Source organism: Heliconius melpomene, chromosome 12 (genome assembly GCF_056956725.1).
Source record: "Heliconius melpomene rosina isolate 202511_hmr_F chromosome 12, ASM5695672v1, whole genome shotgun sequence".
In the NCBI taxonomy this organism is placed as follows: domain Eukaryota; kingdom Metazoa; phylum Arthropoda; class Insecta; order Lepidoptera; family Nymphalidae; genus Heliconius; species Heliconius melpomene.
In genome coordinates this window covers 10,891,477-10,900,227 of record NC_140400.1, presented here as the reverse complement: position 1 = coordinate 10,900,227, position 8,751 = coordinate 10,891,477, and the positions used below count along the sequence as shown (strand labels likewise).

The window sequence follows — 8,751 nt, the reverse complement described above, 5'->3', positions numbered from 1 at the left end:
TTAAAGACGGGCGCCCGCCCGCCACCGGCACTCCATCACGATCCGCCACCGCGAGCACCGTATTTTGTGGAAATTTTAAAAACCGTCACTCCTGACTAAACCCCCATTTCGTGAAAATGAATCGTGTACTGTTCTTCTTGATCGCGCTTTGCGCCATCACCGCCGCCTCAGTCCCGAGAGATAGGGTAAGTCATTTTATGATGTAATATAGTAGTTCATTCATTATTGTATATTTAAGAAATAATTTTATAACAATTTTGATTATTTGCATGATAAGAAAGTAATTTTATATAGTATATATATAATTTATATGGCAATAACTGTAGAAATTGACATATTGTTAATAACTATTATAAATATTAAACGTTATAAAATTATTATATTCAATATTTTTTTTACATGACGGTATGTGAATAATAAAAACGTATAAAATTCGGGACGGTGCCGGTGAATTTTCAAAAACGTATACAGTATGCTATATTCTAAGCAGAATTTTCGCAACGAACTTCAAGTATTTTTAAAAATAATTTTATTTCTTCTCAAGGGATACAATATAAGTACTAGCTAAGCTATAACTGTAAAGTTATAGCTCAGGTAGTACTCTCGTCATTGATCGTTGCTTCGTTATATTATAACTGACCTACGACAATATCAAACACTATAATGTGCACGAGCAAGGCGCCTATTGCAGTTCTAATTTGTAATAAAAACTACAAATTTGAAAATTTGTCTTGCTAATACTTTCAACTTATTTTTTAATTTAACTTTTTATGTAGGTAGAATTAAAATGACTTAAAAATAAATCTTTCAGAATTGTATTGAGTTTCACGTTTTAAAATATGAAAAAATAAAATTTTACTTAAATTGTAATATAAATTCCTAGTTTTCGTAAAAAAAGTATTTTCTTGTTTTTTGATTTTATTCTGTGGAAATGACACAGCACAATCCACATAAATCAAAATGGCGTCCTCGTCACAAATTTTTCGTATTTTTCTTTTTTTTCACGTGTGACGGAAATCTTAAAATGTAAAGAAATTGTTTGATGACGGGATGCTGCGGTGCCGTCGAGCGTCGTGACTGCCATCACGTATGTCACAGTTCCGACTCGTCTCACCTACATGACCAATCAAAATGCATACAATTACCTACTAAGCAACAAGTAGCCCGGGTCATTTGATTCTAATACGTTACAATTACAATATCTTTATTATTATTATTTGTTTAACGAGAAATGCAGGCCATTACTGAATTTTAATTTAAGAATATTTATAGCACCCTCAATTTTCAATCGACGAAAGCACTGATCGATATGCATTTTTCAAATATACCCGACGTGATATAAAATTTAAATATTTTTTTTTCATATCTCGAGTTTTCTTTTACACTAAATTATAAAGCTAAAGAGTTTCTTTGGTGGAAAGCGCTAATTACAAGAATTATTCGTTCGAAATTAAAACAAAACTGTGTTAGATATCTCTTCTATTTGTTGAGGAAGGCCATAGGCTATATACAATATGCTTTGACCAATAGGAGTGGAGAAACAGTGAAAAATATTGCAAAAACGGGTGAGCTTGAGAGTTTTCGTTGCGTAAGTTAATTCTTCTGAAGTAAAAACTAATTATTTTGTAGGTAGTAGAATATTATTTTCATTTATATAATACGAATCTTATATTATTTATTATAATGTAAATTATAGTTGTTTCCGTTATAGTTGTTGGCCGCGTGAAACTAAAGTGTTAGTTTGTTTATTGGCTAGTGCTACGTTGCTGTTGCCACGCTTTTAAATGGGCGGAAGGTGCTTTAGCGTCGACCTGCGCCGTAAAATGCAGGTAGTTTTTAGTCTCGTAAAATTTTTATATATTTAAATCCAACTGACTATATTTCTAGTTGGTTAACAATGATATCAATTAAAACACGATATATCGTTTTTTTAAATATACCGTATACTGAAATACTATTTACCGCCCGCGATCTCCTCTGCGAGGACTTTATAACCCTTGCCATGCTAGTTCCATTTACCACCCGCTGTGCGTATGTAGTTCGAAAGAAAGAAATGTTTAGTAGTAAACTTTTAAAGTCGTTATTTTTAATACTTAAGTAGGGGGTAGTATATTTACAGAGAGTGGTTCCATAATCTCCTTCCTTCTCTAGTTTTCTTCGAAGTCCCGGTGTTTTATTGTAGAATGCAGATGATATAGAATCTTAAATTTTTTGTATCATCAGTAAGTGTTCACCACGCTAAATAATATTTTGTAGCAGTTTAATTTTTTTAGCGTAACGCCGTATTCCGCATACAGCAGGGTAGGCAGAGGGAACCCAGTGTTAAGACGTTCCTCGAGTGGAAATCAAACCCACAACTCTCCGCGTTTACAGTTTGTGCCCCTGTCCCACGACTGGCCTTAAGTGGTTTATTCGTATCTCTTTTAAGATTTAGATTTTTTTTACAGTTTATGATATGCTATCTACCTACATTACAAGTGGCTTTTTTAAATACAGTAATTTTGTTATGACGGATGGTATAGATATTTATTGTTTAATTATTTATTCAAAGTATTAACAATGTAAATTCAATTGTTTAATTTTCATAAATAAAAAATATTTATTTACATAGTAAAACCAGAATACATAAATAAAACTGAATTTCACTCAATAATAATAGATTTTCTATTTTTGTACCTATAGGTAAAAGTGTATAACAGTCTATTTTGGAAAACATTGGCACAACTCAAACTACCCACACGTCATGTTAAATGTGGGAATTGAAACAAAGCAGTTCTTAATTAGTTTACGTTGACTTGGTTTAAAAAAAATCACTTGTATGATAATTTGTGCAGACGAAGAAAAGATGTTCATTGCTTGTTACATTTTAAAAGATTATTGTCTATTATAAATAAAAATTGAAAAGTAATCATATTTCGTAACCTACTAGGTTCATTCGTTTGAAATAAGTTTATGTAGGTTATACTATACGTAAAGAAATAGAAGTAAATTGTACGGTTTAACTAGTTTTTGTTTATCACAGAATGATTCGATGCCTATATCCATACTCGTATGTGTCTTAGAAAACTTTGCTGTCATAACATATTTGAGGGCAAAAACTAATGGTCATCGACCCGCTCACCGTATACGCAGTACACTTCCTGTTTACATGTCATACGACGCTTCCTCGCGCGTCGGCATTTTGATTTCGCCATTCATTCTTTTATTCGGCACATACAATCGCTAGAACTGCGTTGGTAACTTAATGAATACATTATATTTAAAATATCCAGTGCAAATGGTATCATTTACTTATTCTTTATATTTTATATATTAATAATTTTGAGATCTCTATTATAACAAAAAATTTTTTAAATAAATTGTGTTATGAAAATATGAACAAAAATATAAAAATCAACGTCAAACCTAATTATATATCTTATTCATATCGGAACTGTCAACCCTTGTAAGTTGTCATCTTAAATAAAGTATTAATGTGGAAAATGAACAATTGATAATAAAAATATTTATTTAATTATCAACCTATCTCACTTAGCTAAATTGCTAGTAAAAAGAAAGCTAAAGAATTTAGTAGACATCTAAACTACAAGAAAACACATACATACACTTAACACATTACCCTTCTTAGCGTCGCGTAGTCGGTTAAAAATGCTTAGTTATTAGACCAATTGCATTGCAATCGATTCATCTTGATTGCAATTTGCAAGGCAGTAGATGCGGCTAGTCTCGCGTGTGCATGTGGCCTAGCAATGAATCGAGCGTGGTGTGACCCGTGAGGCGCGCCGGATACGCTCAAGGGCGCAACGTACGCGTCGTACGATGACATCATCCATACGCAACTTGCTGGGGTAATGCTTTGGGAAGTACTTGCTTTATTTTTCTTTTAAGAAGCTTTTAATCTTCATAAAATTATTTTATTTAGCTAAGTGGATTTTTTAGATTAAAATTTTTTTTTATTGATAAACAGTGCAAGACATATACTTATTACAACAAAATTATATATCGTTTATATATCTCATAATTATCATTATTATTATAAAAGAATATGGTTATTTTTGCAAATTCTTTTCGGTTTTATACTTATTCTATTCATACTAAATTAGGTTTCTCATAATAATATAATCTACTATAATATCTTTCAAATCTCAATCTTCATGAAGTTAAAGTAGTTTTATAATTATTTTATGATAGATTATCGTAATATTATAAGAATCAAAAGCAAAAACTATTGCGCAGGTTCTACTTACTCCATTAACTATGCAATTTTTTATTTTCTGCAACAACACTACCAATTACAATGACTACCGCCATATCACGTTAATTAGAACAAACTGAACTGAGAAACAAAATTGTTATAAATATTCTAAAACATCAAAAATCCGCCCGGTATTACCCAACGTAAGATATTATGATACGTATAGCGTAAGATATATTATAATTATATACATAGTCTAATTTTAAAATATTTGACACAATATATATTTTTTTTAAATACAAAAAATCTGGCATTTTTTTTAAATTGTAAATTTAAACATTAACATTTAATGGATCACGTTGTATAAATTAATAAATTGTATGTAGATAAATCTGGTTAGAATCTAGCCATTAGAAAGTTCAAGAAGGTCAAAGAATGTGACTTGAAATAATTATAATTATTACAATAACGTAGAAAATAATTGAGCTCGAGTTGATTATAAGATTTATTTTATCTAAGCCTATTAATTTCTATTAGTATTTAACTAAATTCAAGATAATATTAAACTTAGTATGTTCTTTAATTGCTTTCAATTGAATTATATAAAATAATATTTATTTTTTTACAGCGGGCACCGAAGCAAATATGTGCGCCGCAAACTCCGTGCGGATGGTCCATCTACAAGCCCGACATAAAAATCATCGAAGTGAACATTAGCAACACTTAGTAAGTGTAACAGTCAATTTTTTTAAAACCTACTATATAAATATAAATATTCTTGTTCTTCTTAATAAATATATATATTTATTTTTTAAAAGTATCGTTAAATTAAAATATATTTAATAAATATCGCATCGTTCAAGAATCGATTTGTCAAAAGAAAACCCTTATAAGATATTGAAACCAAAATCTATTTGCACATAAAATGTTATTATGTATCTACTGTAGAATAACAAAGTTGTTACTTTGTTTTCATATAATCACGATAAAGTTAAATGTAAATATTTCTCTAGCGGCATGATTACTAATAAATTAATATTTATCACTCGTCTCGATTAAACTTGTTGACGTAATGGATCTTGTTTATTGGAATTTTTACAATACATTCATTTTGGCATTTGTTATTGTTGATGAGTAATACTTAAAAAATATTTAACACACATTTTTTGCCAGCTTCACGCTTGTATCCCGCACACAACGGGAAAAGCAGAGGGAACCTTGTGTTAAGACACTGTTCCCCAGATTACTTAACATACATAAGATTAGTAAATGGTGAAATGGACATATAACATTTAAAATAATATTTTTTATTTACAGTTGCTATTGCAAGGAGGGAACCATTTGCCAGATACACGAAGATGACAAAGCTACAAATGCCTACGTCCACCGCTGTCGGTAGCTCGGAAGCTGTAGAAGTACAGGAGAGTTCGCAAGCACTCTCTTGTAGTATGATGCCATTGTGATTGGCCGACGTCGCTTTTACATTTGAACTGATACTTCGTAATACAATCGCATTTAGCATATAATCACAATATATGTCATTTTTATGGTTTTTTTTTTCTCTGGGACTTATTGTACGCCCTTTTTTAATAGTAAGTTATCATGTACCAAGCGATAAGCTGTGGATTTTATGTGTTTTAATTAGATTATTATAGAGAAAAATCAATTTATTTCTCGAAATTATTTTAGTGTGCGTTAAGAATAAATAATGTAACGGGATCGTATTCTTGGAGTAATAATTGGCGGTCATTTTAAAAAGTGTTTATTTTAATTCTAATGTATCCGAGCAATAGATATGTTGGTGCCATTTTACAACGATTTTACATTATTTACGCTTATACGTTATATTGGATATTGCTTATTATCAATTATATGATATGAATTATTATACACACATTTGTGACATGTAGTAGGTATGTATTGATGTAATAAAAATTACTTTTCCTATGTGAAATTTGTCCTATATTAATTAACTTGTGCTCTGTTTGTTTTTTTTACGATGTGCAGGGTGAATTTTAATGTTTTTTTCAAATTCAATCAAATGTTAACAACATACAGTTAGTATATTTACAACAGTTTGTGTACTATATACGATGTACGGGTATCTGTTAAATACGCAGCTTTTTTATTCCTAATAAATAATCCGCCTTGCTTCTTTATTGAAATTTACTTTGGAATTCAATCGAAGTACTTATTAGATTGTATGACGCTTACAGATGTTGTCTCAATAACAACAATTTCAGCACGTCATATTGAAGTTCCTACATTCAATACGTAATCTTTATTATTTTTCAAGTATTTTATTATGATAAGCATATAATTAGGTAGTGTTAGTGTTTAATTTTTGACATAATAATAGTAATTACAAATTAGTAAGACTTGGTGGTCAACTTCCCACATATTTGATTTGAATAAATACATTTTTATATTAACATGTGTTTTTATAAACCTCCCAACTTATTTATAATGCTAGTGACCTCCCCCTAGTCACTGTTGTAAAGATTCAACAAAAAAGTCCTCCTCCGTGTAATGTTTTTTATGGTGCGAGCGCAGCATTTGCCGGTGTCTTTGCTGAAGTATATAAATATAAATAATTATATATTACGCGACAATACCAGTAGTCTTTAAATTTCTATGTATGGACCAAAGTTGTCAATTTGACTTGTTTATGGTATAATATAAAAATGTATGTTAATAAAATTTCTGCATGTAAATCCTGTTTTTTTTTTGAGTTCCCGCCCGTCGCTTATGCTTTGTGCCAATCAGATCTCTTTTCACCTTGGATGATAAAAAATTCCAACTTTTTTTAAGATTGCTATAGAAAACTACCACCACCCTCGATTATCTTCGTTCTATTTGCTCGGTTCAACATTTTATTGGTTGTATTTTATTTTATATCTATTTTCAACTTTGATAAGCATTAAGGATAGCGAAACACCTGCACAGAATTTCACTGTAAGTATATTTTAATTATTGAAGGCTAACATTGTAGAAAATCATGGAACCTCAATAATTAGGTGCTAGCTGTAGCAGACAGCAGGGCAGACAGGGAACATGGTGTTAAGACACTCCGTTCCCCACTTTCCACCGAATTTTGGAGGCATTGCGTGTGAAGTGGCCGACCTCGACGCCGCGCTTTTGCTTCGACACCTGAGCGATGGAATGGAAATATAAATTTAAATAAATATTTCATTTTCTTGAATGGGGATCGAACCCACAAAAGTAGCGTTTGGGTCGGTCACACTTTGTGCCCCTGCGCCACGACTGACCTCAATTAATACATTAACAAATACAAGCGTGCGACTGCGAATGGAACTGCAACTTTTCATTTCCTCGGTCTGGTAACAAGGCAATGCGCGGCGTTGAGTGACGCCATTTTTACATGCAATGTCTCGAGAATTCGGCGGAAAGGAAGTGTAATTTCGTCTAAAAGTAAAACGGATATATACAGTAATATCTTGTTTTGCTGCCACCTCTCACACTCTAACCTTTAGTATTGGAGGAGCATGATGTTTACTTTGAATTGTCATTTGTCAAAATGTAATAAAACGTGTTTTATATTACTCTGCAAATTATTTACAAAATTGCCATCTTTATTATTTCAATAAAAACAATGCCTGGTTATTATAAAAAAATACCCATTTTTCACTTGGTTCATAGCATTTATATAAAATAAACATACTGATGATTGATTTTTATTTTATGTTGTTTTTTATACATTTATTTATATACTTTTAGATTTTAATATAAAATATAATAATTATAATATAATATTTACTTTCATGTTGGGTGGCAGAATTTAACGCCATACTTTATCATGTTACCAGAACGAAGATATGAAAATAATTCATTTCTTCGAGTGGAAATCCAACCCTCAGCCGTCGCGTTCACAGCAGACGCTCTCCACGACGCGACGACTTCAGATGCCGCTATTAAAAATGTTTTCTAAATTTTTTGTATCAAAGAAATACTACTGAAATTTTCCTACTGTCATAATGTCAGGGGATCAGGTTATGGGTTCTAACGAAATCGAAATTAATATAAGAAAGTTAAGAATTGTTTCCCTATCTTTATCCACGGATCCCAACGCCAATTACCGGTGTTCATATCCGTGTTATACATATATTTTACTAGCGACCCTCTTGCGGCTTCGCCCGCTTTTACTACTGGATTATTCATATAATGTAGGTTTGCAAAGCACTTAAGATAATGTGAAAATTAATTAAACTCTAATGCAACCCGCATTTTCGTAGTTTCAATAAGGATTTTCCAATTGTTTTTCACGGCAAGGATTTTTTAGTAGGTACCGTAATTTTATATCTGTGATACTAATCTTTTCAAGTACTTATTAAAATATATTTAAATTACTATTTTTAGATAGTTAAATGACATTAAATAATACATTCAACTCGAATTATCCAATACGTGCAAACGCATCTAAATCTTCGTTGCTATAAAGGCAGGCGGGTTTTTTTTTTCGAGCTTGTGGTTAATGCTGAAGAGGGTATTCTGTCCCTGATGAAAAGCAAGCACTACGTGGCTGCCTGTGACGAAAA

The 8,751-nt window shown here is 31.3% G+C and overlaps 1 long non-coding RNA gene across 1 annotated transcript; it reads left to right on the top strand.

Moving 5' to 3' along the window:
- Positions 1–6,627, top strand: LOC146533844 (uncharacterized). Its single transcript, XR_014878559.1, has 3 exons — positions 1–185; positions 4,824–4,921; positions 5,513–6,627. It is a non-coding gene; the product is annotated as an uncharacterized LOC146533844 (long non-coding RNA).
- Positions 6,628–8,751: the final 2,124 nt, after the last annotated feature.